Source organism: Sorghum bicolor, chromosome 9, assembly GCF_000003195.3.
Source record: "Sorghum bicolor cultivar BTx623 chromosome 9, Sorghum_bicolor_NCBIv3, whole genome shotgun sequence".
Taxonomy (NCBI): Eukaryota; Viridiplantae; Streptophyta; class Magnoliopsida; order Poales; family Poaceae; genus Sorghum; species Sorghum bicolor.
Genome location: NC_012878.2, coordinates 21,292,909 through 21,302,800, shown reverse-complemented (window position 1 = coordinate 21,302,800; position 9,892 = coordinate 21,292,909).

Sequence of the window (9,892 nt, the reverse complement as noted above, 5' to 3'; positions counted from 1 at the left end):
TTACAGTATATATTATGCTTGTTCTACTATGTTGCATTTAAGTGATAGGAATTGCTTGATACCGTTGATGCATATGTACTCTTTGCTATCCCTACTCGTTTATCTACCTTGTCCCATGTAGATAGGCACGGAGTCTATGCTTAGCTTGCTTAGTCCGGTAGAAGTCAGGTGATTTCCTGTCACCTACGAGATATAGGTGGATACCTGCTTGATTTAATCAGTGATTGCTTCGGGAAAGGATAACCAAGTGTGGAATGGAAATTTGAGACCAGGCAGGGTCTTATGGTGGGTTGACTGTAGTGCCCCTGCTTGTGTCGATTACGGACCGATCGTTGACGGCCCTCTTGTCATGTTAAATGCAAGCCCCACATTTAGCTGGAAGGATAAGTCATTCCGACCGCGAAGCCTGAGCACTATCCCGGCCGGGAATCGGCCCGATGTACCCGCTGTATTGGTGATGGTCGAGGAGAACGACGACGGCGCGGCCTGCAACCTTGGTATACCTTGGATACCTCGGTCGCCGGAACGGTCCTCGGGTACGGGCGGTGCCTGTCGAACCCGTGAATTCGTCCTGGATAGTGCAATACGGTGATCTGTAGCTCACTTGATCAGTGAGTGTGGTTTGTGTGGGGAATAAACTCGCCAGCTGGTTAAAAATCGATTCGAATCGCCATCGCTCCTGGATAATGAGCACTTGACATGAGCTTCGTCCTCGTAGTAAGGACTATGGAACACTTGGGTTATAATGATAAATGGTTGCATGAATGCTATGATGAGGTACCATCATATTACTATACTTGCTTGTAATAGTACAGGTGCAAACCTAGAGAATAGGTAATGATACTTCAACTTGAGCTAATTAAAAGAAGGAGGACCTCTATAGAATTTTGGTTAACAGAAGAGTGCTTTTATGCAAAAAGGTTGTCAGCTACCCCACTATATAGCCTTCATGATCCTTGATGAGTCTTTATTTTTGAGTTTATGACAGGTAAGTCTAGCTGAGTACATTCTCGTACTCAGGGTTCTATTCCCATGTTGTTTTGCAGATGGTCAAATGTACTATGTGTTGACGGTCCTTAAGTATCAAATTTAATTATCAAATAAACAAAGAAAATGATCCAAATGAAATCAACATCTAGACTTAGGGTTTTATCTGACAGAATTCCACGAGTTTTGGTGTTTGTCTATTTCTGCAGGGGGTTATCAGGAAATAAGGAAGAAAGGCCCACATGTCGGGATTACATAGAGATATCAACCCATCGCGCAATTTTCTACCATCTAGAAGACTCCAGAAGCCACGGGAAGGAAGCGGAGCCCGAAAGGGGCCAGGCCCAGGGCGCCCGCCCTGAGGACCTGGGCGCCTGCCCCCCTCTGGACTCCGTTCCGGACTCTCTTCGCACACGACGTTCCACCGACCTATTGGATCCAGAATAACATAGTACCACCTCGCCTATCAACCCAAAAACGCATAGAAGGGGAGGACTATATAAGGAGACCCCCTCTGGCCCTGGAGGAGACAAGAAATTATCATAGAGATTGAGGGGTGCCCTCGAAGGAAAACCTCTTCTCTAAATAATATTTCTTTTTAGGCTTAGCAACCAATGTAAAGTAGAAATAGATCTTCTAGTTTCTACTAGATTGAGAGAGATAGAGTGGAGGTGTAGATCGGAGGAAGGCCGGCCTGTCGGTGTCTACTCCGAGTTGTACCTGCGGGATCAAGTCTCCTAACCCAAGGCTTGCTTCTAAGATTCTTTAGTAATTCGACTTCTAATACTAGTAAGTTCTTGTTTTATCGTTCTTTGGTTTATGAGTTTACTTTAATCCTCTTCTGGTTGAGTATTAGAGTAATCACTTGTTAGCGTAAACGTGGTGTTTAGGCTAGGGTACTCATAGATATCCCCTTACTAGCTAGACCGTGGTATTAGCGAGGAACGTGACAATTCCGAGTTACCTTTGCAGATCACATCTCGTTAGCAGGACGGGTAGGTTTATAGGTGCGGGTCGAACATCCTTTGTGTTGTCTAGATTCCGTGAGCCTCCCTAATAGAACAGTAGATCATCCTTACCAAGGTTAGAACAAGACTACGGTTGCAGTCTTCTCTATACATCACTCACATCGAGAGACATTCTTTGTAGCCTAAAGGGGTAGTAGCAATAGATTTGGTTAGTCAGATGCACCCTTTCTCTCAGTGGTAAAAATATAAATACGATAACTCTGGATAACCTCCCAGGTGAAATGCTCACCGATATCCGTGCGCTTGCGGATCATTTTCTAATTGCGTTACCAAATATCAACAAGCATTTCTCGTGCCGTTGCCGGGGAGAAAGACGTTTTGCTGAGATAACTTTGAGTCTTGCTATTATCTTGTATTATACTTTTATACTTTTATTATTTTATCTTTTTATTTTTATCTTTATGGATAACTCAAAGTCCATACCTATAATTAAATTCTTTGCACCTTCGGAGACCAGCCATAGACCATGGGAGTCAACACGTCCTGCCCCTAATTATGATCTGTGTCCGGAGTTGATTGCAATAGGTCAAAACCAACCCTTTTCTATAGCTGAGGTCCTATCTTTTAATCAAGAAGATAATGCACTTTTAGCTACACCTAGGGAATCTTTTAATCTTTCTATAAATTCTGGTTTAGACCTAGACCTACAAGACCATGTTTTTTCTAGATATTTTCACATTGGTCTTAATCATATAACATTTGGTAGAGTCTTTCTTTCTTTATCTATTAGTAAAGGAAGGTATGTCTTCATTTGTGGACATCCTTCTTGCACTAGTCTTCATAGAAAAATCTTAGAGATAGAGAAGGAATCATCTCCCAGACAAGGAAAGGAAGTTTCAATAGCCGATTTCCAAACATTCCAACCCCATGATTCGGCTATCCAACCCATCCTTGAACTTAATAATTTCTACTATGCTCTTTCTCTTGAACCTCCCGATGATCCTATGAATCTATCTAGACAGCCCATGCATAAAAGTCACCAAGACAGCAAGGAGGATCGAGAAGAGCAACATCAATGGCTAGAGGGCATTAAAAATCCATGTGCTATCACCATTGAATGGATAGATAAAACAAACTTGAGAGACAATCCTAGAGGAATTTTAAGCATTCATGAAGAATCATCATTGGAGATTGAGAATGAGAGAAACAACAGTGAGCATGGAAGTTATTTCATAAATACCTCACCCAGTCCTTGCTCATATAAAACATCTCTCCAATCAATTTGTCTCTCCATCCTTACCACATTTGAGATCTCCAACCCCCTCTTCTTTTCTATTTATAAAAACTTTAAAAGGGCGGTTGTCGATGCATATATCTATAATAAATATTGCAGATCTCGTTGACTTAATTGATGGTTCCCCAAGGACAAGCTTAGTGTCCTAAAACAAGCACTTCTAATTATTTGCAACATTGCCTTGTGTACTGAGCATATAAAGATAATTGTAGAAATATTCCTTCGGGTATTCTTGCCACTAACCTTTCTAGGATTGGAGCAAGAAGATCGGATGAATGACAAGCGCAAGGTATGCCCAACCAATCATCATGAAACATTAAATTAAATTCATTCAATCTTGAATTTCGCAAAATTCAAGCTTGGGGGAGTACTTTACATAAAACATCCTTTGCCATGTTGCTATGTTGGTTGTCCTTACCTTTGAGACATGCTCAATTTGTTAAATACTAATCACACTACTTCATCTCCACTTGAGTAGATCTCTATAAAAGCCATCATGCTACCTTTGTTTATCCTAGTAAGTGTTAGTTTGGAAATACTGGTCACACTTCCAATGGCATTTAAATTAAGCGTGGTGCTTAGGTTAAATAGCCTTCCTTAATCTGATTAGACATGGAGTCTAGTTTGGTTACTGAACTAAAAACTGATTGAGTAGATATTGGTATATTTTTGGACTAATCCCTGTAGGAAAACTTTCAATAACAACCTGGGAAGTCCTGAGATGCAAACTCATTAGAGATGAAGAAAGTGACACATGAAGTTTAACAATTTGCACAAGAAAGACGTAGCTCATAAGAGATGATTCATGGAGGGTGCCACAAACACGATTCACAACCGCTAAGAAAGGAAAGCTTCCACAAGGTGATACTGTACCATCACTCTTCAAGTAAGGTAACATCTTAAGGTACTTGACTAACACTTTTATAAGCTCCTCCTTGGTTCTGGCATTCACATAAATAAAGAGACAAACATGTATGATTTATAACTCCAAATTAACCAACTCAATTAATTCAACATGTTTAGTCCTTTAATCTTTGTTCTTAGTACTACCTTTGTGACCCCACACTCCTAATCATATAAGCTAAAGTATTGCACATGCAATCTTTGGAAGATATAAACAAAACATAAATATAGATAGATTATCTTTCCATTAGGTTGAGCCATCTGATCTGACAAATGCTACACTCATGATCCATCAACTTTGTCTTGCTCACTATGCTTAAGGTTAGAGAAGAACAAATACACTTTTGGTTCTGTTGGTGTTTTCCACCAACAGGGCCCATGCACTTGATCTCTACCTTGTTTCTATGAGCAGGAACACTTCGAGCATAATATGAAGGAGTTTTACAACTCCTAGATTCCACCAAGTGAAGAACTAGGATCTACGAGCATAAACACACTGGAGATACTGGACGCTCAGGCAATCACTGCCCTAAGATGCTTGAGGACGTGAACTACATCAACAACAATAACAACTATTACTACAACCGTCCTCAACAACATCAAGGTTGGAATCAACAGAGGCCTAATTACTCAAAGAGGTGATCTAGGACGTCCCGTCATCCCGATCTCCATCGGCATGGTGGACTTCCCAGAAGCACTCTGCGACTTTGGTTCCAGCGTCAACATTATGCCTAGGGTTGCAGATCGGACACTCAGTTTCCCAAAGGAAATATTGAAGAACCTCTGCGTCCGAGTTGGTACCTTGTATGCTCTAGCAGACTTCATGGTGATAGAGACTGGTACTGAGGAGAGGGCACCCATCCTCTTAGGGAGGCCATTCCTAAACACTAGAGCTGTCATCTACGCTAATGCTGCCAAGATCAGTCTCTACATCAAGGGGAAGAAGGAGACTTTCCTTCAAGAACAAGACTACACAAATTTCAGAGCAATCCCGACATGAACCAAGGAAGAGGACCAACAAGAGGAACAGGAATAAGCAAATGTGGACCGAGTCAGCTAAGATGGTCACTGCAGTTCAGAGGAGGTCAAAATCATCGACTCAAGTCGCCCTTCCTGATCAAGAAAGACGACCCTGATGTTCCAAGCATTGAGTGCACAATCAACAGATACTCCTTTCAGAAGACACTCTACGACATCGGATCTAACGACAACATAATGGCCGCAGTCACTTATCAGCTCCTGCATGGAACCATGCCCCTACAACCAATATACATTCAGCTCCAGATGATTTTCAGGTCGTTGACATGGGAGAAGACGAGTATGATCCACCCACCATCCTTGGAAGACAGTTCCTCAGCACTATCAAAAGCCATCATCTATATTGGAACCGGAGAAGTCCACATACACTTCTCCTCTGAGAAGGTATGCCGCTGTTTTACTGACCCTAACTATATAGTTGAAGATTCTAAGCAGGTCAAGACAAGAAGAAGATAACGCAACCGCAACCAGAGGAGGCAAATCATCAAGGATGGATGGGCAGACTACGAAGGAGAAGTGATAAGGACTGAAGACATACAACTTGAACAGAACTGTCGTGAGGACACCGTAGCACCGAGTCAGGTGTGGAAAGAGAACATAGTTATACACAAAGAGGAGGCACCACTGGAATCACCAACTACGCCACCTAGCGAATCCCTGGACGACTGAAAACACAAGGAGTCCCATTCAGAGGACTTAAAAACACCGAACGCCTTGCCAAGAGGTAAACTTGGTAGTTATCCTTTTCCTTTTCATTATTTAAAATAGTTTGCTTAGTTATTCAGGTTCGTATTATCCTAGAAAGAAAATAAAAATGTGAAAAAAACTGTAAGCCCCATGTGAGTAGACGAGTGGCATAAAACCCATAAGTACATTCACTGTGGTGGCATAAAAATAAAATAAATATTTTTCTGCTTTATAAAAACAAAAATATAAAAACAGGGAGTAATATTTATTAAGGAGTCTCAACATGATAAAGGCTAGATATTTATGCTAACACTTAATCAGTTCCACAAGCTTTGTTGTCTATTTGAGCTCCACAGAATTTAAGAATCAAGAAGACTAGCAGATGGAGGACATTCTAATCGCTGTTAAAATACTACTGACTTTCAAACACACCTCTGCCACCTGCTAGCTACATCAAGAGAAATTACGTCAAAATTCAGCTTGGGGGAGAGCACCCCCATTTATCTCGATAAGTATTTCTATCTATCTTTATACTTATACTATATTAGAATATAAATACACATAACTATGAAAAACCAAATAAAGATTTTATGCTTATATATATTTTGCTTAGTGTGTTTAATAAATAAATAAAGTGGCTATGCTAATCTGTATCTAATAAAACTTAAGCATGGATATGATGAATAGTTGCTCTGCCTAATTTGCAAATTTGAAGTTCTCTCTCAAGTTTAGATATAACTGTTATAATTTAAGGCTTGCTCTAGACCTAAACTTGTGGGATGAAAACTTGATCTGAAGTCTAAGTTGTTAACGGATACGATATGGGAAGGTTGAGCTGCTGTTTATCTGTTCCTAGAGATGCTAGAATTCTGGAGAATTTTTGAAAATCTTTAAAATGTTGCATGATGAGTTCCTGTATGATGAGAGTTTAAATTCCTACCACAGCCATATATACATGCTTGCTAGACTTTGAGCTACACATTTATTATTTACTGCTTATAAGCATTGAGTGTGGTCAAGCTGTGTTGACCCTTAGGAGCTTGTCATGTGGTTAAATCAAGATTTCACTTACACGTTCACTCATATATGCTACTTCTACTCCGGAAGTACCATCCACATATATCCACCCATTCCATCTCCAGAATCACCCAAAAATATTCTACTCCTAATCCGGGAGAGAATAACTAAAAATATTTCTGTTTTTCCCTTGTGAAATAAATGCTCAAGTTATCTTGTTACTACCGCTTGCTATATTATCTCAAGAGATGAATGCTCTGAAAAAAAAGAGAGATACAAGGAAATAAAAAGGAGCAAGTGCTCGGAACCTCGAAAGAAAAGAAAAAGTGAGACGAGAGGTAAAAATGGACAAGTGTCCGACATTAGAAATTAGGGGTACAAGATACCCACCTGAGAGAAAAGAAAAAGATGAGCATCTCATTCTCCTCATAAAGTTTCAAAAAGCAAGGAAGGTATGTATCCCCTCAAAGAGCAAAGTAGAATTAGACTTCCACCTCCATTGTTTTCACCATTGTTATCACCATCATCACCATACACCATTCATTCGCCACACATGCACATCTTGATTTGGCTTATTGATTTGTTACTTTGGATCCATGGTTTGACTCTGCAATAAATGTCTTGTAAGTATGTATACTTTATCTCCCACCTATGAGCTCCAGATATTAAAGCCTTATTATAGTAGGGTGAGAGAGAAGGCAATGTCACTATGCCTCATACCACAAATACCACATATTTTGAGAGAAGACATATACCATCACTGCCTTGGTAAGGATCCAGAAATACCACAAAAGAGAGACCTGAGAGAATCATACAAGGAATTTCTGAATTTTATTTGAAAATCTGCAAAAACCCCAGAGCTATAGCTGATCAAGAATAAGAGACATGGCACTTGGCTAGACTGTTCTATCTTTTAACCACTCAAGACAGAAGTGACGGTTACAAGTCCTATGGTGTAGGTAAAGTAAGTAAGTTTTAAGTCTTAACAGTTTATTCTAACTCAGAGATGAGATCTTGCTTAAATGCGTGTGTACTTCTAAGAAATGAAACCACTGCAGAAACTCTTGAGTTCATCCTTGCTCAGGGACGAGCAAGAGGTAAGCTTGGGGGAGTTTGTTGACGGTCCTTAAGTATCAAATTTTGTCGGTGTTTTTTCCCCCGGGGGGTCACACCAACGAGTAAATTTGTATGCGTGCTCCCCTTTCCGGATGGTGATGCAAGAAGACACTGAAATTTATCCTGGTTCGGGCAAGAGAAGGCCCTACGTCCAGCGGGGGGAGGGAGTTTGTATTATCTTGCACCTAAGTGCTTGTACAGGGGCGAATACAAGCGTGGTATGAAGTGTGTAGCTCTACTACGTATGTGTGTGTGTTCTTGTGTTGAGATGTCCCTCTTCTATTCCTGAGTCCCTCCTTTTATAGCTCCAAGGAGAGACACAGGGTACATGCGTAGATGTTAGAGTAGGGATCGATACCGCATGGAGCGCTGACCTATTCGAGGCTTCCGTACGGCATGGCCTCGAGCCGTCCCATCTTGATAGCTTGGTGATGATTACGCGTGCTCCTGCGAGCTGCCCTGCCAGCCGCCTTGTGCTGGTTCTGAGGTCGCATGCTCGTATGGTATGGTCGCGGATCCGGCGGAGCAGCTGTGGTGTTGTCAGTCGACGCCCGACTTGTCCCTGGGAAGGGACCTTGTTCGGTCGAGGGTCGGGCGTCGCGTAATATGCTGATATCTGGAGCGCTGACCTTGGGTGTCTCGAGGGGGTCCCGATTAGACGTTCCATCCTTGTTTCCCGCGTCCTGACACGCCCTGGGTCGTTCGGTGGGAAGGCTGCAAAAAGAACGATGGGACAGAAGCTTGCTCCCTATCACGCCTCCCATGACCTGTATGTTAGGTGGGGAAGCGTCAGGTGCATTTAATGCTCCGGCTCGCGTGCGCGCGTCGGGCGGCGGACAGTGTCCTCGCGCCCGACAGCTCTTGGTTCGCTCGAGCCCGCTCCCGTCATCGACGGCAGTCGTCGTTCGAGTCCTGAACCGATTCGCTCGAGACTATTTCCGTCTTCGAGGCTGCGACTGTCGATGGCGGCGCATACGTAAGATTAGAGCGTCGAATTAAGGGTCTCGACCTTCGTACGGGCAATCTCATAATGTGCATTGCTGAGGGTACCCCTTACCGATACCCTCGACAGTAGCCCCCGAGCCTTCATTTGAGCGCTAGCGCTCGAATGGAGGTTTTGATTTACGGTCGAATTTTCGTGGGGGCGCGCGAGCGACCCCGCGGGGTAGCCCCCGAGCCCTCGGAGGAGTTTTTGACTCCTTCGAGGGTTATGTTATCTAATTCGCAGAAACGCTTTCGACACCAGTGGTGGAAGATTCTGACTGGCTCGTTTTTGCCCGTGGGTTTCGACGTACTCTCGATAGAGCGAGCGTCTTTCATCCCAAATTGAGTTCCTAGCGGGTAGTCCAAGTGAGAACCTGTGCCCCTTTCGAGGGGGTCAGCTGTAGCCCGGAGGCGTCCTCATAAAGCAGGGTCGACGTGGTCGGGGATACTGGTCTCATTCGATAGAGTCCAGCGGCTCGATGCCTCCCTTCGGGGGGATTCCTCTCGACTGTCTCGACCCTACCTTGAACATCACCAGCGAGTCCTCGAGGCGGGCCTCGATCTTCGACCGCTCGCTGGGGATCCCTGACTCTGGCGCTCGAGATCGACTGTCGAACCCTTTCGGCGGGCCAGCCATCGACCTCTCGAGACTTTTGCGGTTATGTCCCTTGGCTTACGAGGGAAGGAAATGGTCGTGGCGGTTCGCCTTTCTGCCCGTTGGGCGCGTCTTTTTAGGCGGATGACGTTACGATACCGTATCGGCGAGGAATTCGGAGAGTCCGGCCTGTGAGGAGAGAGAGAGAGCTGTCAGGCGGCGCATTTTTGGGGGGAGTTACCTTACTTCTCGGATCTGTCCGTTGGAGGACAGCTGCCTATAAATATGTCGTCGCGTCACCGC